General features: G+C 42.6%; 1 non-coding gene across 1 annotated transcript; it reads left to right on the top strand.

Annotated features, from left to right (window-relative positions):
- Positions 1–563: 563 nt before the first annotated feature.
- On the top strand, positions 564–638 carry Trnat-ugu. The gene has a single exon. It is a non-coding gene; the product is annotated as a tRNA-Thr (tRNA).
- Positions 639–20,315: the final 19,677 nt, after the last annotated feature.

The following is a 20,315-nucleotide window of genomic DNA, read 5'->3' as shown; positions in this document are numbered from 1 at the left end:
CCCTTAGCTGCCGACAGCTGTTATTGATATACATCGATGGGGACAGCTGAAAATCTGTGCCCCGACCGGGACATAAACCCAGGATCTCCTGCTTACATGGCAGACGCTCTATCCATCTGAACCACCGAGGGCACAGAGGATAGTGTGACTGCAGGGCCTTATCCCTTGCACGCTTCCCGTGAGACCTACATTCCCAACTGTCCACAACCTACATTCGTAGTGCACCTAATAGATATTTTCCCATTCATTGATGTATAACGACACCACCCGTCGGCAGCTACGGTTTTAGATTTAATTATCATTTAATTATAGAGAAGCTGCACGATCATCAATGGTATCTGTTCTTTCGGGAACAGGTACCATCTTCATATAGTTAAAGGCTACTCGGCCATTGGCCTTCTTCTGTGCGAATGCGGGACTCGTCAGCTGAGTCTGCCGCGAGTAATGAGTGAATGGGGAAATATCTATTACGAACACTACGAATGTAGGCTGTGGACAGTTGGGAATGTGGGTCTCACGGGAAGTGTGCAAGGGATATGTCCCTGCAGTTGGACTATTTTAGTGTCGTCGGTGGCTCAGATGGATAGAGCGTCTGCCATGTAAGCAGGAGATCCCGGGTTCAAGTCCCGGTCGGGGCACACATTTTCAGCTCTCCCCATTGATGTATACCGACAACACCTGTCGGCAGCTAAGGGTTTCGATTTAATTATCATTTAATTCTAGAGTACCTGCACGGTCATCAATGGTATCTATTCTTTCGGGAACAGATACCATCTTCATACTTGGGAAATAGTTGAAAGAATGAAGGGGAGCTTATTGTCAATGAAGATAGGATTTTGGAGGTGCTGCTATAGACTGACAGTACAGAATAACGTTATCATGCTTGTAACTCGGTGTAAGAAACCCAATGGCATTTAAAAGAAGTTCCAGTCGTCTCGAAATGGATAAATACCCGTCCTATATGGTTTTCAGGGGAATCTTATACCATTCTTCCTGCAAAACCGTGGCAAGTTCTAGAAAAAGATGATGCAGGTGGATGACTATCACGCGTGCCTCATTCCAAAGCAGACCACAAAGGCTCAATATTATTGGGACCTGGTGTCCGTAGTGACCAGAGGATATGCGACAATTAATCCTGATTCTCAAAAAACCAGTTCTGGACGATGAGAGCTGTGTGGACAAGTGCGCTGTCACATTGGAACCCTGCATCACCATTCGGGAACAAACACTGTACCGTGGGATGGACGTGATCAGGCAAAATAGTCACATAATTCTTAGCAGTAATGCGACCCTGCAGAGTAACAAGGGGACTCACAGAACACCACAGTATGGCTGCCCAAATCATTACCGAATCCCCGCCAAGTTCCACTCTTGGTATGTAGACTAGTCCAAACATTGAAAACCATGTGAAACAAGACTCATCCAACCAAATGACATTGCTCTGTTGCTCCATAGTCCAGGCTTTTTGATTTCGGCACCACGTTTACCTGTCGTGTGCATTTGAATTCTGTAGCTCATAACTGCGTACTATCAGAATTACGGCCGAGGTTTTCAACCTCATAACTGCGTACTATCAGAATTACGGCCGAGATTTTCAAAGGGGATCGATTGCTAGCGCTTGATAACTTGCGAGGGGGTTTGGAATTCCAACTCGTTTTACAATTGCCAGCTCCCTTAGTAAATTTTTGGTGCTGACAAGGTTCATAAATGCGATATTAGACTTTTTCGGCTCCTGTTCTCTTATTTTGCGCCACACTCTTCTTCAGTGACCGTTCAACACGATCACTCAATGCACACTTTCGTCCGTGTTGTAACTTAGCGAATGATCTTTTTCCTCTTTCCCGTAAGTGATATAAGTCTTCGATAAGGCGCCTCTTGAAACTGCGGTGTGGCCAAGCGGTTCTAGGTGCTTCAGTTTGGAACCGCGCGACCGCTACGGTCGCAGGTTCGAATCCTGCCTCGGGCATGGATGTGTGTGATGTCCTTAAGTTAGTTATGTTTAAGTAGTTCTAAGTTCTAGGGGACTGATGACCTCAGATGTTAAATCCCATAGTGCTCAGAGCCATTTGAACCATTTTGAAACAGCAAACTCATCCTCTACCACGGTTACGGAAACATCAACCAGCAACTTGCTTGCCCACATTCGAATACAATCAGCCGCGACATAATGCACTCAGAACTACACCGAACACTGCTTTGACCACGACTGACGCTTGCAACGTATTGAGGACATTGTACAGATGCCTCTCGAGGTCAAATACATCAGCGCAACCTGCTGGCTTGGCTAGCATCTGCATTTATGTAGAAATATGCATTTCTTGTGATATTTCCTTGTTTGCGCCGAACTCCTGTAAGTGTACAAAACTGCTACATAATAGCAGTACGAGAATGTAGTTAAAGTAAAAGGTGAGGCTGACATATTAGTACTCGTTTTACCTCTTTTTCGCAAAAATGACATGTGTTGTCGAACAAGATTCCAAAACACGTTAGACAGATAATCCCCCACCCCTCGTCCCTCACCTTTAACATCCTGCCAATAGCAGAGCTGTGGTTGTCAGTCAGCTGTACAGTACTTCGCTCTTTGGCATTAGGCGGCTGCAATGGAGTGAAGCGAGTGACAAACTAACCTAACTCGCTATGTTAAGAGCTGGACATTCTGAAGTTTACGACTGTGTACTATCAGAATTAAGGCCAAGATTTCCGCCGGGATCGATTGCTGACGCTGATACCTTGCAAGTGCTCTTTTTTTTCCTGCTTAAAATGTGAGGTCAAGATGATCGTGTTCGCTTGTGAGGCGTGGCGGTAACCGGTTCATGCCGGATTTGTGATGGAGGAATTAATACGGGATAACATGAAGTTTTCATTTTTTCCCGCTGGTGGACAACCCTGCATAATCGTTTTCTTACCTACAGCATCTCGCAAGCAATCTGTACCTCGTAATACCTTTCAACCTCTCTCCATATAAAATGTTAACTTAGAAGTTACAGATTTAATAAGACCAAAGGAAATTATTTAGCTGCGGGTGAAGAACTTACGGACGGGTGAACAAGGGAAGGTTAAGCGCCGTGTTCGTGTGTCCTTTTCCAATCCCATATACCCACATGATTATTTTCTAGAGTTTTCAGCGTTTTGACCTGAAATATAATAGATAATACAATTTTCTGAGTTACGAAATGAATTTTTTACTCCGCAGCAGAGTATGCACTGATATGAAACTCGCTGCCGGATTAAAATTGTATGCTGGACTGAGACTTAAAATCGGGAGCTTTGCCTTTTGCGGGCAATTGCTCTACCAACTGAGCTACCCAAGCACGACTCACCAACCCTACTCACAGCTTTACTTCAGCCAGTACCTGATCTCCTATCTTCGAAACTTCACTGAAGTTCTCCTCGAAACATTCGGTGCTAGCACTCCTGGAAGAAGGATATGACGGAGACATGGTTTAACCACAGGCTGGTGGATGTTTACAGACTGTATTTCTCACTATACAGTGGAGTGTGCGCTGATATGAAATCTTTCTGGCAGGTTAAAATCGTGTGCCGGACAGAGACTCGAATTCGGGACTTTTGCCTTCCACTGGCAGGTGCTGTTTCGGTAGAGCACGTGTCTGCGATATGCGAATGTCCAGAGTTTGAGCCTTGGTCCGGCACACAGTTTTACTTCTGAATTACAGTTAATGATTAACCAAAATTACTTGTAATTAAGGTCACTTTATTAGACGACGATTGCAATCTGACAATAATTTCGACCATATTCACAATTATCATTATCTGAACAAAGCTACTTTTACTCTGGTTACTTTGGGACTGGAATGTTCCCCATGAAAATTACTGAATCTTGAAGGGAGCTCCTTTTAGGACCATTACCGTTCCTTTTCATGCGCGCGCGATTGTTAATGTTCAACACTTGACCTACAAGAGTCCCGCAACTTCGTTCCCAGTTTCATATTACGTTACTGTAACTCGCATTCTCTAGTGTATTTCTTTTATCGCACTACCACTGCTTACCACTTGTCAACATTTACCTCACTCTTGATAGTGACAATATTCAATACGACTGCTTCAGTCAAGAGTCTCTTTACTTCCTCTCTCGCCAGAGTACTGGATTTAACCGTCTGCTCCTACTCTGTGACTGCTTCAATAGCCCACGGTCGAAAAACTCGCGTTGTCGGCGCGACAGTGTCCTCCGAATATGTCTCCCAAAGAACTTGGTACCCCTATCGTTATGGTACCTTTACAGTCCGCAGGTAAACACGTGCTTCCGATTGCTGTTCGAATAGTTAGAGGAACACTCCATAGATGTACTGAGCGAGATGACGGAGTGCTAAAACAGTAGACGTGTATTCAGGAAGGCAGCGGTTCAAATCCCCGTTCAGTCATCAAGGACTTCTGTTATTTCCCTAATCACTTAAGCCGAATGGCAGAACGGTGTCTTTGCAAAGAGCACGGTCAGTTTCCTTCCACAATTAACGCTTATGCTCTGTCTCTAACGACTTCGTAGTCGACGACACATTAATCTTGGTACCTCACTTGCTTCTTTGGACATAGCTCCCACCCATCTCCGTGAGTTGTGCTTTGCGTTTGAGCGTTCGTGACTCTAAAAGGGATCCCAACGGTTTCGTTGTCACGGTGTCACTGCTGTCGCGAGAGCGAAAACAGTAGGTGCCTGTAATTCAGTTGCTCATAAATACAGGAATTACGGGGTTTGCACAGGTTAGATAACATTCCTACCAATAAGATCTGTAGCCAGCTACAGATTGTACCGTTTCGTGATCTTAGAAATGTCCGTGCTGTCCTCATCGAGCTCTGTACCTACCCAGATGACAGTGCGAAGAATTTGGGAGAGTGTCGCTCTCGAACTTAAAGAAGCCGAACTCGCAAATCCTTGGGAAACAGAAGCAATTGACACATGATTCATCGGGAAACCGAAGCTATTGATATGAACTACTGCCAATAGTGCACTGACTTTTCTCTATCCTTTGAAAAGTGTCCACAGTTTTTGTACAGTTACTAAACCGAGTGAAGATATGCCAGGTGATGTTTACTATGTGGAAAATGTTAATACCATCCCTCATTCCTATCATCGCACGAAAGGTGTAACAACAGATATCAGCATAAGTAATAGTGAAGTAGAAAACCAACTGCAACCGTTTAACAGAGGAAAGTGATGTGAGCAAGATAAGACACATGTGAAACTTTCTGCCAGATTAAAACTATGTACCGGACCGAGTCGGGAACTTTGCCTTCCACGGGCAAGTGCTCTACCATGTGAGCTACCAAAGCATGACTCAGGACCCATCTTCACTGCCTCAATTCTGCCAGTACCTCGTCTCCTACTTTCAAAATTTCACAGAAGCTCTCGACTGCAGAGTGAAAATCTCCTTCTGGAAACATACCCCAGGTTGTGGCTAAGCCATGTCTCCGCAATATCCTTTCTTCCAGGAGTGCTAGTTCTGCAAGGTCCGCAGGAGAGCTTCTGTGAAGTTTGGAAAGTAGGAGACGAGGTACTGGCCGATTGAGCCTGTGAAGACGGGTCGTGAGTCATGCTTGGGTAGCTCAGATGGTAGAGCACTTTCCCGCCAAAGGCAAAGGTCCCGATTTCGAGTCGCCGTCCGGCAAACACTTTTAATCTGCCAGAAAGTTTCATATCATCGCACACTCCGCTGCAGAGTGAAAATCTCATTCTTCAGACACATGTAATTCAATACTGATTATGCGAAGTAACTTGCTCCCCATTTGCCAGTAGCTGATCGTAGAACGCTGGAGAAATGTAAGTTCCCAAGCGACTGGAAAAATACCGTAAACGTATATTTTACTGTAAAAATACATCAACCAAGTGGCTGGTTGCTGTATTTTTACAGTGAAATATCATTACCCGCGGCCACAGAGCTCAACAGTCCAAATAAAATGGACAAATTGTTACCGTAAACGTAAGCTGCGTGCACAGGTGCTGTGTGGCCTATTGGTACCGTTCGACAGCCGTATCCTCCTCTGCTGATGGCGTCACTGGATGCGATATGGAGTGGTGTGGGGCCAGCGCCCCCGTCTCCGGGCTGTTGCCAGTTTTCGTGATCTGGAGCCGCTACTACTCGCTCAACGAGCTCCTCAATTGGCATCATCAATCGGGGTGCACCTCGTTCCAGTCCTTCTACCCAGGAAAAAAAATCCCTGGCAGTACAGGGAATCGAATCCGGGTCCTCCGTATGGCAGTCAGCCGTGCTGACCACTCAGGGAAGGAGACTGATGGAAAAAACGTTGATCGTTCCCGTTTCCGGACAGATAAACATAATTATACGGACCTGTATCGTGGACGTTAATCTGTTGTAGGACTGCGGAACGTATGTTTTGCTCGCATAGCAGCATTTTCAAGAACGAAAATCCCCTGTGTAGAAGAAGTCAACACAGATTCCCCAAATAAAGATCTTGTGAAATTAGGGTGGCTGTTCGTCCACGGGATCCAGAGAACTACAGAACATGAAGACAGAGTCGAGCCGCGCGGGGTTAGCCGATCGGTCTGGGGCGCTGCAGCCATGGACTGTGCGGCTGTTCCCGGCGGAGGTTCGAGTCCTCCCTCGGGCATGGGTGTGTGTGTTTGTCCTTAGGATAATTTAGGTTAAGTAGTGTGTAAGCTTAGTGACTGATGACCTTAGCAGTTAAGTCCCATAAGATTTCACACATATTTGAACTTTTTTTTTCTTTTTTCACAGAGTCGATGCCATGTTGCTTGAATGTCAGGAGGCATTAGAGCAGTTCCACATTGCCGTCCACTAAACAAAATACATGCATGCGGAATGTCGAATCTGTGATTGTACTCCTTGTACTCCCTAGCTGACAAAAACAAACATGCCGTTCTCAATGTGGCGAAATCTTCAAATGTGAAAGTAACTTCGGAGGCACTCCAAAGGAGTGTTATAATGTCGTACACGATGTATGTAAATATTCTGGTGGATAATGTCTGAAGCTCCGTCAAGCTGTTCATTGAGGATGTTCTTATACATAGGAACGTTGCAACGACAGGAAACTGTAGTAAAATACAGGAAGACGCACAGACGACCGATTCTCGATACGTGGATTGAAAGTTGACATTCAACATAAATAAATTTAACATATTTCGGATAAATAGGCGGAAATATTTATTACTGGTAGAATATACTTTGGCCAACCATTAATATCTAGCAGTATCAATTCCGAAGTACTTATAGTGGATATAGAATGCTCCAGGAGGAATGGTCAGTATTCAGGAATATTAATGGAAAACTCATCTGACAATGAATCAAATACTTCATATGAACGTATGCGTTACTGCGAAAGGTTTCCAAGCTAGGACACATCTAATGCACGTTTGTTTTTGAGCTAGTGAATCGTACTGTGAGTGTTACCATCCAAACTCTTTGACGTTTTATTCTTCTCCAAACTACCTCGTTCCTACCGACCTCTCTGCTCGGGATGCCTTTCCGCCTCTAAACTAGTCGGGGTGTCTTTCTGCAACTGAACTAACCTTCCGAACGCCCAGTTGTCCATGGTGTGTTGTGAGTGAAGCAGTTAGGTGAGTGTGCCAGAGAGAATCATCGGTTAGCCATGTTTGTACACACGCTGGCTAAAATATCACACATCTGTGTTAATTAAGGGTATGCAGAAGTGATGGTATTTTTACGGCTTCTGCTGCTGTCGAAGCCTGAGGACGTGTGGTTCAAGAGTCTCTGCAGAAACAGCTGCACATAGTTGAAACTGTGCAACATGGTCCTACTGCCAGCACACGGCGACTTTGCACAGGTATTAGTGCCCCAGGAATATGTGTATGGCGAACATCACATGCGGGGAAACCTGTACCCGTATTTCGCTTACAGCGTGTCGACAGTCATCAACAGCACACCTAATAATCATCGATGGCCGCAGGGAAGTTGACACGCTGTAGTTGAAGCCCATTTACAAGTTTGTTTTTCGATCACTGTTTGGCGAGGCGTGATCGGTAACATGTCGGTAGGTCCAGTCGTTTTAAAAAAAAGTATGTAGGTCCAGAATTAATTGGGTTCTTTTGGAAAATCTGTTTGTCGAACACCTGAGAACGTTCCTTTGTCACGCTGACTGGAATGTCCTTTCAATAGGACGGAGCCCGTTCACATTATACCGCACACGTGGAGGAACATCTCAGCCGTACTTACGCTAATCACTGCAATTAATTGGCCACCAAGATCGTCAGCCGAGTCGTTACGCCATTACATTTTTGTTTTGAAGTTGGATGAAATCTGAGGTGTACAAATGGAAGGTGAATACGCGAGATGAACTTTTTCTTTTTTTTTTTTGCTGTAACATACTGATGTACGGTGTAAATTGTCACAATTGTGTTCGCTTATCTGTAGTCGAAAACGCTAGTGCAAGTCCCATCATTGAATCCGAGTCAGACCCAACGAGAAAAATTTTTTAATGCATCACTGTGACTGCTGTCAGATTCTATCCTACACTTTTACATAATATGGAGGAAATTTTTAGCATCATATATTTATTAAGATATAGATATGTGATGTCATCTCTCTATCATATCTAGCCCATACATTAAAGCTCCACAACTTCTGCTACAAATTCCAGTTACATTAATAGAAAATGGTTTAAGTCTGTTTGATATATTGGTTCGATTTCCTAAGACCCGTGGAATAACGTTGTTTGTGGGAAGAAATCCTAATTTGGCAATATTGTGGAGAACAGTGTCCTGAATTTAAAAAAAAATTACTCCATGTAATATTTATATTATCTTTGTTAGAGTAAGTGTTAACAATCTCCATATAGTTTACAGATAAATAATTAAAAATGCAGCAGACAGATTATACTTTCATTATAGTTTCTTCTCATTCTCGACTTTCCAGAAGTTTTACTTGGACAACAGTCAAGTCTCATGCGTCCTTACTGCGCAAGAAAACAAGTTGCATAACACTATTAAAAAATAACACAAAATGTCTTGTAAGCTGTCTGATATTTTACATAATGTAGAAGTGACTGGCACATCGTACGGCAGAACATATTGTGAATACTGTTTGTCGGCATTTATTACATTTAGAGAGTCTTTCACAGGGTCAAACACACCATCCATTCCACAGTTATAAATCGTGACTTCTAGTCTGTTGTATCATATTCTTTATCCAAGGAAGTTGTAAAAGTCTCTCGTAGATGCACACCAGGACACTGTGTTCTCTACTGGGCTTGTGATCGGACATAAAATTGTTGTAATTATTTATTCCACAATCGGAACTCGTCTACATTAGACAGTCTTATTGTTACTAATAACAAGATTACTGTCTCCTTGGTAGCCATACACAGAAGTCATGGTTTGATGTCAGGTTGTCACACATCTTCATTCTGTTAAAAATCCCAAAGAAATTTTGCGTTATATCCACCATCGACAGGAAGTGCAAAATGGCTGAGCAGGGATGGCTAGAGGACAATTGTTATGGCATATCTCACTAGGGGTAAGATAAATACTGCCTACAGGAAAATTAGAAAGGCCTTTGGAGAAAAGAGAACCACTTGTATGAATATCAAGAGCTCAGATGGAAACCCAGTTCTAAGCAAAGAAGAGAAAGCAGAAAGGTGGAAGGAATATATAGAGGGTCTATACAAGGGCGATATAGTTGAGGACAATATTATGGGAATGGAAGAGGATGTAGATGAAGATGAAATGGGAGATGATACTGCGTGAAGAGTTTGACAGAGAACTGAAAGACTTAAGTCGAAACAAGGCCCCGAGGGTAGACAACATTCCATTAGAACTATTGATAGCCTTGGAGAGCCAGCCCTGACAAAACTGTACCGTCTGGTGAGCAAGATATATGAGACAGGCGAAACATCCTCAGATTTCAAGAAGAATATAATAATTCCAATCCCAAAGAAAGCAGGTGTTGACAGATGTGAAAATTACCGAACTATCAGTTTAATAAGTCACGGCTGCAAAATACTAATGCGAATTATTTACAGACGAATGGAAAAACTGATAGAAGCCGACCTCGGGGAAGATCAGTTTGGATTCCGTACAAGTGTTGGAACACGTGAGGCAATACTTACTCTACGACTTATCTTAGAAGATAGATTAAGGAAAGGCAAACCTACGTTTCTAGCATTTGTAGGCTTAGAGAAAGCGTTTGACAATGTTGACTGGAACACTCTCTTTCAAATTCTAAAGGTGGCAGGGGTAAAATACAGGGAGCGAAAGGCTATTTACAATTTGTACAGAAACCAGATGGCAGTTATAAAAGTCGAGGGGCATGAAAGAGAAGCAGTGGTTGGGAAGCGAGTGAGACGGGGTTGTAGCCTATCCCTGATGTTATTCAAGCAGTGAAGGAAACAAAAGAAAAATTCGGAGTAGGAATTAAAATCCATGGAGAAGAAATAAAAACTTTGGTGTTCACCGATGACAATGTAATTCTGTCAGAGACAGCAAAGGACTTGGAAGAGCAGTTGAACGGAATGGACAGTGTCTTGAAGGGAGGATATAAGATGAACATCAACAAAAGCAAAACGAGGATAATGGAATGTAGTCGAATTGAGTCGGGTGATGCTGAGGGAATTAGATTAGGAAATGAGACACTTAAAATAGTAAAGGAGTTTTGCTATTTGGGGAGCAAAATAACTGATGATGGCCGAAGTAGAGAGGATATAAAATGTAGACTGGCAATGGCAAAGAAAGCGTTTCTGAAGAAGAGAAATTTGTTAACATCGAGTATAGATTTAAGTGTCAGGAAGTCGTTTCTGAAAGTATTTGTATGGGTGTAGCCATGTATTGAAGTGAAACATGGACGATAAATAGTTTGGACAAGAAGAGAATAGAAGCTTTCGAAATGTGGTGCTAGAGAAGATTAGATGGATAGATCACATAATTAATGAGGAGGTATTGAATAGAATTATGGAGAAGAGAAATTTGTGGTACAACTTGACTAGAAGAAGTAATCGGTTGGTAGGACATGTTCTAAGGCATCAAGGGATCTCCAATTTAGTATTGGAGGGCTGCGTATAGGGGAAAAATCGTAGAGGGAGACCAAGAGATGAATACACCAAGCAGATTCAGAAGGATGTAGGTTGCAGTAGGTACTGGGAGATGAAGAAGCTTGCACAGGATAGAGTAGCATGTAGAGCTGCATCAAACCAGTCTCTGGACTGAATACCACAACAACAACAACACATCCACGTCCATAAAGTGATAGTCGTCCACACGAAGCTGTTGCAATAGTTTAGACAGGTGGTCGATTAGAACATCTATTTTCACATCTGCATATTCCATTTTATATGGTATAGCCACAGGATTTTTACGTTTGCTCAAAATGGTTCCCAGTTCTTACTTGCCATTTCTTACAGCATGCATCTTGCTGTCACAATATTGCTCCCACGTAGGAGAAATGGTAGTTTCATCTTGACATAATGTCTCTAGAATGTTTCGCCTTTGCTGTGTTGAAGTACACATATGTGGTGTCATCTCCCTCTTATATCTGATGCTGATATTGAAGTCTCACAACTTACGTTTTAAATGCTGATTATGTCTTCTGTACACTGTATCTATAAATCAGTGAAATATTGCTAAAACAAGAGCTGTAAAGGGTGCTGGCATGTATGTATAGGCTACAATTTATATAATTGTGGTCATCAAAGTTTAATCATTACCAAAATTTTAAGAATTTGCCCTTCTGTTATCTGTCTCAATATAAAATGTTGATGTGTGATGTGTATTTATAAAAAAGACTACAATCTTTGGGTGTATTCACATGCATAGCGAGTTGTGCGCCGTAAACGAAAGGTGATAGCTGTGCTTCTACATCTAAAAGATTATGTGTATTCAAATTTGTAAGTCACTCTGGTGATTCGATCTTTTGTGCTGCCATTTGTGAACAGGGGGTGTTTTCCAAAAGGATAACGGTCGCCCACATACCGCTGTTATGACAGAACATGCTCTACAGTGTCGACATGTTGCTTCAGCCTGATCGATCACCAGATCTGTCTCCATTCAATCACATGTGCGACATCATCGGGCGGGAAGTCCAGCGTCATTCACGATCAGCAATACTGTACACGCAAGAAGGGCATTCCTGGCCACGACAATTGTACTAATAGCAATCATAGACCTAAATTTGAGGAAGAAATTTCTGAGAATGTGCATTTCTAGCACAGCATTGCACGGAGTTGAATTGTGGACTGTGGGAATACCAGAGGTGAAGAGAATCGAAAGCATAGAATGCTGTTGAAAACTAGGCGGTCTGATAAGATAAGAAATGAGGTGTTCTGCAGTAATTGAGAAGAAGAATGGACGGGATGATAGGATATGTGAAGAGTCAAGGAATAACTTCCATGCATAAGTTTGTTTGCATGGTAAACTTCAGCACCAGTTATTATAATCAATTTTTACTGGTTTTTCCACCTTAAGTTTACTGCATCTACAGATCGTTTATCAACAGCTTTGTTTCGGTTTTATTCATAAAGCATCTTGTATGGTCATTCTGGAAATGTCGATACATTATACGAGGGCCGTTCAATAAGTAATGCAACTCTTGTTATCTGAAAGCAGGTAGGTTGTATTCGATATTCCAATACACCATATTATTCCCCACTCTCTCAGCCTGTGATCAAAATTTTCATATGTGGAGATAACGAATTTAATAATCGCCACTTTAATATGTCGAAGAGTAAAATATTTTGTTATTGAGTGTTGGAAGTAATTGAACATGATTGTTGTGTATTACTTGAGCCCTGAAAGCACAGTGATAAATTACATGTAAAATGAAAAAGGGAATAGCTGTTTTGTCTTTCTGGAATAGATCCCAAACTTTCACTTTTATTAATTCATGCATTCTAGTTACGTGTCAGCAGCATTTCTAATTATTTTTGTTATGATCCGCACATAATATTAGCTGCTGTATAGGTCCAAATTCATATCATACAATGTCTGTTTAACATCCTGGGCTTTAGAAGACTGTTCAGATGTTTTGTCCATTTGCGTGCTAAGTGGTAAGCTATGTTGGCACACGTCAGTACACTGTATTGACCGGCCACGTGCTACAGGCACGAAACTCCATCCCACAAACTGACATCTGGCACCTGTATAAGGCAATGCATGCGCATTCACTTACTTGCATTCAACATTCTGACTGTTACACCGGTTGTTAATGTACCAGCATTTCACATTTCTAGTGGATTATCTCACACATACATAAACCCGTGATCTTGCAGTGCTAATCATTTAAATACGTTACCTAGGGAAATCTATTCCCGAAATTTCGTTACTCTACATTAATCATTTTTGGAGCTGCGATTTTTTCCGTCATTGTATACATATGCAGGCTGTTAGGGGTAGAGGTACAGATATTGTAGCCGGTCGCTGTGGCCGAGCGGTTCTAGGCGCTTCAGCCCTTAGGTCAGTTAGGTTTAAGTAGCTCTAAGTCTTGGGGACTGATGACCTCAGATGTTAAGTCTCATAGTCCTCAGAGCCATTTGAACCATTTTGAACAGATATTGTAGTCATTGAAAACTTCGTAAGTACCCACGTCTGTGCGTTAGTTGCTTTTCCTCTAATCTAATAGTCTTCCCGCAAACACATCACATAATTTAGTACCTGATGTTTCCTGCATCGTCGTTACTGCACCGCGAAGTGAATTGTTCCTGTCAGTGTAGACATTAATGGCTTGCTTCTGCCCTGCATACTTGGAGCTTCTAACCAAACTAAAAAACTTACTATTTGTAATAGCTATAATTATTAGTCTGGGAAGGAAGTAAATACTGATCTAATGTTGTTCAGTACATTATCCATAGTCATCAGTAGAAATATCTGCACCTATACCATTATATTGCTAACTCTACCATAGGATTTGTGACTGTATCTCTACTGCAGTGCAGTGCAGTGCAGTGCAAAATATCTAAAACGTATACTTATCTTCCATATCTCTAATGGCTGAGGTATCATGTAAACTAAAAAGTGTATTGCTATATTTCACACTAGTAACGCATTGTATTACCGGAACCATTAGAAGATGCAACAGATCTACTAAAGCAGTTGCATACACTACACCTGCAAGTAACTGAGAGTATTCGAGGATTTTAGTTTTGCTTTTTATTTCCCGCATTTTTTAAGGAGATCCAACAGGGAATGGAACTTTACAATTTTTTTCGCACGACCTTCAGTGAAGTAAACACCCTCAAATCCATTTTCGGGAAGTACACCAATGTGTGATCACTCTCCATTAACATTTACAGTAAATTACTAAAATGATTTTAATAATATAACAGCTGGAAGTTAAAATGCACACTTACCGGACCACAGCTTCATGCACCATACTGATGGGAAACTTTAACCCAGTTTCTGGAGGTGCTGTACTGGAACAAGCAGCGATTGTCAGAACCTGCAGAATATAACCATACGTTATTTAGGACTGTCAGTGTGCAAACGCAGGGAAGTGGATGAACACAACCTAGAATCATAGATCACTATTACATTAGTCAAAAGTAGCTCTGTATATTATTAAAAAAAGTTGATAAAGAAACGAAAAGTTATTACCTTACTTCCCTAGATATGGAACAGAGGTATAGACTATCTTTTTACTATTCCTGTCGTAAAGACAAGGCACGCCTCGTACAGCAAACATTACGCCCAAATGTAACTAATTCCTCTCTGCGTGCAAAAGGGAGGGGGACTATTATTATGCGTTCTATTTTTTCTCTTTTATAATACGTAATAATGAACATAACGTACCTAAGCGTTGGGGTCTTAACTTCTTACGAACTCAAGAATGAACTCACAAATTGCGATTATGGTTCAGTATCAGTAAAATGATTCAAAAAAAAAAAAAATGAAAAGTTGTGCTGCACCAGAACACGAACCCGGATTTCCTGCTTGTCGTAAGCGGTTGCCTTAACCACTTCAGCTGTCAGAGTACTCTTCCAGGAGAGGACAAATCTCCATTTTTTCCTGGTTTCTGAACGTTCCCTTGTGCTCTTACTGTATTTATGCGGTTCCTGCAAAGGTTTAGACGCTGTTTCCGCTCATCATATTGCCTTCCCATTGCATGAAATACTGCAGTGCAGTATCTGTGTTGTACTAACCCAAGCCACGTTCCTTCCTTAAAAAACTCTGCTTTACGGCGCCTATTAGTAAAACCCGATGCAACATATTCATTAATTACGCTGGCGCTATATACGGTGCCAGCAATGTCTCTACTATTCGGTAGTTTTTTGACATCTTTGATTATGATGGCCTCCTTCGTGAGAAATGCTCTACCCATTTCACATCAGGTTCGAGGGTTAATGATAGCACTGTATCCTGCTATGCAGTCAACTCCGATATCCGTTGTTTTAAAGGATCCTTTTTCTGGGGCCTTATCATCCGTGGAATCATCTTTCTCATTGAAAGCACCTTATTATGTGACCGAAGCTGGTACTGTCACGTTTCTGGGGATGTCCATCATTTCTTCTTCAGCCCTGAATTCTCCTTTGTCTTTTGTCCGACTGGTTCGTGAGGGCGTTTTCGATACGGTCTTTGAGACTTTAGTAGATGAAGACTTTTCCTGTTGATCTTCAGTTGCGGTCTAGGATTTTTCAAGCGCATTAAGATTCAGCGTTACAGACAGTGAGGTATTCCCCAAAAATTCAAAGAATCTGGATTTACTGACACAATGGTCTAATGCACGATACTTTCTGTGTGATGGAACGTGCTTCTCCAAGCAGACTTTCAATTGCCGCACCCCGCTTTTACAGGGAATTTATACTCACTAGACCATGTTCAAGTGACGTTGCTCAGGATTTTTCCATGTGGGGTTACAGCTGTATTAATCTGGTTGTCTGATACTTCAAATTGGAGTACCAATAATCATATAGTTCTTATTCGAAGATCTGCATGAGTAATGGAGACATCTGCAACATTTATATCACAGTGGTTGAACTTCATTATTCCACCACAAGTTTCAGCTATTTCTTACATAACTGGGACTAACCAGTTTTACGAATATAGCACTGTTGACAATCGAAACGTGGATTCCGATAAAATACTGAATTCCTGCCTTAAATACTTCTTCTAACCTTAGTTCAATCCCAAAAGACTTCGGTCAGGTAAACTGGGTATCCCTTCTGGTCGGCTGCAACGTCATTGCATCGTATCATTTTCAGTCACACTAAATACAGCTTAAAGCTGCAGCAAATGCGGGGACTTACCACACGGAGTAAAGTCGATGCAGGGAATGGCTCGGCACAACGACACACTACTACTGCCGCTGGCGGACTACCATTCGGCTACGTGTGTTAAACATGTCGAACAGCTGTACGAGTAAGGTGTCTGTACTTATGATGAAGCGCTGTTGACGTGAGACAAAAGAAGCTTGCGAATTTGAACCTCCCTGTTAATTGATGCGATATAAGACTGTAATTATTACGGTAATTATAACTGACTCATGTAGGGTCTATATAATATGTATATTGGTAGAACTTAGATCAAAAATGTAAACCTGTTATTATCTTCAGGGTATCCAACAAATGACTCTCAAATTTTAAAATTATCAACTCATGAACACAGCAAACGGTATGTTTAGTGTGAAAACTGTAAGAATTTTCTATAGATTTAGAAAAAGGAGTTACAAAACCTGCTAACAGCTGCCTGTGTGCAGAGCAGCTCGTATCAGCACGCATAAATGACCTCGTCCTCAGGAAGCAGTCTTTGCATTTACGTCATAATCTTTCCCAAATGTCTACCGCTCGCAGTGCAGAGGTGGCGCAAAATAGGAATGAAGTTTGCCATCACGTCTTCCAGTGTCTAAACGAATTCATTGCGACACTCTTGAACAAACGCTTCAGAGTTAGTATTCGGTGTCAGTCTTTCGATGGGTTCTTCTGTTGGTGTCAGGAGTTGACCAAATTATGTCATAGAGATGTCTCGAAGTCACGGAACTTCCGTATGCTACCAGAGCTTATGTCCATCGTTGTGATGGAAGAACGATGGTAGCGATCTTAATTTCGTTAGAATAAGATGTAGTAGACCTGTTTCACTCACGATTCACTTTTGTATCCCTGTTAGTAGTAAAACTTTCTAATCGCCCACCAGTTCCACAAGAAATGTGATTTATAAAATAGGGAAGTAACTTTATAAAATATGTGAAGCAGAGCTACAGCGAGATAAAGCATATAATGATATTAATTACTCTCCGTAATATTTATGTCGAAATTTCGTGTAAACTTAACGAAAATGTTTTTAAAACCCCTACGTTCTACAGCCCACCATGAGCACTGGAACGCCCCATAAGTGGTGCTAGGGACCAGGTTGACTAACACTCCTTTATGTTGTGGATAACTCAGCAAATTTCTGTGTTGTATTTCAGCATCAAAGGCCCGTTTACGTGTACCGCTAAGAGTACGGTCGCTGCCAGGTTTACAGTTGTTAAACATTCTGATCCCAACGAATTCTCTGATGACACAATGGATGCTTGGAATAATATTTTCGTTTCGTCAAACATCATCATGTGCTTACGAGCGAAAAAATGCTCCTATCGGAGTACAAAGAGGCAAATACACTACTAGCCATTAAAATTGCTACACCACGAAGATGACGTGTTACAGACGCGAAATTTAACCGACAGGAAGAAGATGCTGTGATATGCAAATCATTAGCTTTTCAGAGCATTCATACAAGGTTGGCGCCGTTGGCGACACCTACAACGTGCTGACACGAGGAAAGTTTCCAACCGATTTCTCATACACAAACAGCAGTTGACCAGCGTTGCCTGGTGAAACGTTGTTATGATGCCTCGTGTAATGAGGAGAAATGCGTACCATCACGTTCCCGACTTTGATAAACGTCGGATTGTAGCCTATCGTGATTCCGGTTTATCGTATCGCGACATTGCTGCTCGCGTTGGTCGAGATCCAATGGCTGTTAGCAGAATATGGAATCGGTGGCTTCAGGAGCGTAATACGGAACGCCGTGCCGGATCCCAACGGCCTCGTATCACTAGCAGTCGAGATGACAGGCATCTTATCCGCATGGCTGTAACGGATCGTGCAGCCACATCTCGATCCCTGAGTCAGCAGATGGGGACGTTTTCAAGACAACAACCATCTGCACGAACAGTTGGACGACGTGTGCAGCAGCATGGACAATCAGCTCGGAGACCATGGCTGCGGTTACCCTTGACGCTGCATCACAGACAGGAGCGCCTGTGATGGTGTACTCAACGACGAACCTGGGTGCACGAATGGCAAAACGTCATTTTTTCGGATGAATCCAGGTTCTGTTTACAGTATCATGATGGTCGCATCCGTGTTTGGTGACATCGCGGTGGACGCACATTGGAAGCGTGTATACGTCATCGCCATACTGGCGTATCACCCGAAGTGATGGTATGGGGTGCCATTGGTTACACGTCTCGGTCACCGCTTGTTCGCATTGACGGCACTTTGAACAGTGGACGCTACATTTCAGATGTGTTACGACACGTGGCTCTACCCTTCATTCGATCCCTGCGAAACCCTACATTTATCTTTCTGGATACAGAAAATGTTCGACTGCAGCCCTGGCCAGCACATTCTCCAGATCTCTCACCAATTGAAAACGTCTGGTCAATGGTGGCCGGGCAACTGGCTCGTCACAGTACACTAGTCACTACTCTTGATGAACTGTGGTATCGTGTTGAAGCTGCATGGGCAGCTGTACCTGTACACGCCATCCAAGCTCTGTTTGCCTCAATGCCCAGGCGTATCAAGGCCGTTATTACGGTCATAGGTGGTTGTTCTGGGTACTGATTTCTCAGGAGCTATGCACCCAAATTGTGTGAAAATGTAATCACATGTCAGTTATAGTATAAAATATTTGTCCAATGAATACCCGTTTATCATCTGCATTTCTTCTTGGTGTAGCAATTTTAATGGCGAGTAGTGTATGTTCCCCTTTATTAAAAGACTCTGACTGAAAATGGGGTACCAATTTCCTCATTCTATCTTCCACTGCACCTTTAGAAATTTTCGCAATAATATTGGCATGCTAACATATCCGCGCTGCTTTTAACACGCAGCTCACCTCTCACTCGTACAAGCTGCTCTAACTGAAACTCGCTCACACCTACTAATCAATCGGTGTAACTCTCTCGTGTGTAACCACTCCCAACAGCCCACTCTCACTAATTCATTCAGCCCATCTTATTGTCATGATCTCTTTGTGGCTCTCAGACTGTCACTGTATCCTTTCTCACACACAGAATAAACTTCGTTCTGTCCTGATACTACTGTCTCCTCTCACTGTTACTGTATTGCCGGCCGTGTGGCCAAGCGGTTCTATGCGCTTCAGTCTGGAACCGCGTGACCGCTACGGTCGCAGGTTCGAATCCTGCCTCGGGCATGGATGTGTGTGATGTCCTTAGGTTAGTTAGGTTTAAGTAGTTCTAAGTTATAGGGGACTAATGACCTCAGAAGCTAAGTCCCATAGTGCTCAGAGCCATCTGAACCATTTTGAACCTTTCAGGGATATGGTGGAGGAAGAACGACCGCTTCCAAGTTCGTATGGGAACTCTTAGTATTCTATCTTCATGAATTTTTCAGGAATATTCATAGCTTCTGGTTTGAAATAGGACTCTTGCAAATGTCTGATCAGTTTCCCGACAGATATACATCGTCTTTAGAAATCTTCCTACTGCTGCTCTCTCTTCCCACTGTCACTATGTCTCTCTCTCTCAATGTCATTGTCGTAGACTCTGTCATTATCACTAGCTCTCACCCACTTCCACTTTCACCTTCTCTTTATTACTCTCTCAACTGGCACTGCCTCCCTCTCTCTTTTCCTAGTACTCTTCTTGGACTGGCTACTATGCTTCAGTGCCATTGTGTGCCTTCTTCCTCCCCAACTGCCACTGTCGTCCTCTTTCTATACCACAAAAGCTGTACACTATTTTCCAGTATTAATTACTTCTCTTTCTCTTTCGCGCTACCACTGTCTCCTTCTCTCTCAGCACGAAAAGCTCGAATAGGTTTGCAAGCCAAAATTTTAAAGGTGCTGAAGAAGGCAGAATGAGGCAGCTGGTACTCCATTTTTCCATCAGTCTTTTAATAAAGAGGAGTGTATTCGCCGTTTTTGTGCTCTAATAGCCGGCCGTTGTGGACGAGCTGTTCTAGGTACTTCAGTCTGGAGCCGCGCGACCGCTACGGTCACGGGTTCGAATCCTGCCTCGGGCATGGATGTGTGTGATGTCGTTAGGTTAGTTAGGTTTAAGTAGTTCTAAGTTCTACGGGACTGATGACCTCAGAAGTTAAGTCCCATAGTGCTCAGAGCCATTTGAACCATTTTTTGTGCCTTAATACGAACATTTTCCGCTGGT

This window comes from Schistocerca americana, chromosome 4, assembly GCF_021461395.2.
Source record: "Schistocerca americana isolate TAMUIC-IGC-003095 chromosome 4, iqSchAmer2.1, whole genome shotgun sequence".
In the NCBI taxonomy this organism is placed as follows: Eukaryota; Metazoa; Arthropoda; class Insecta; order Orthoptera; family Acrididae; genus Schistocerca; species Schistocerca americana.
The sequence above is the reverse complement of the archived record's forward strand: the minus strand, read 5'-3'. Positions and strand labels throughout refer to the sequence as shown.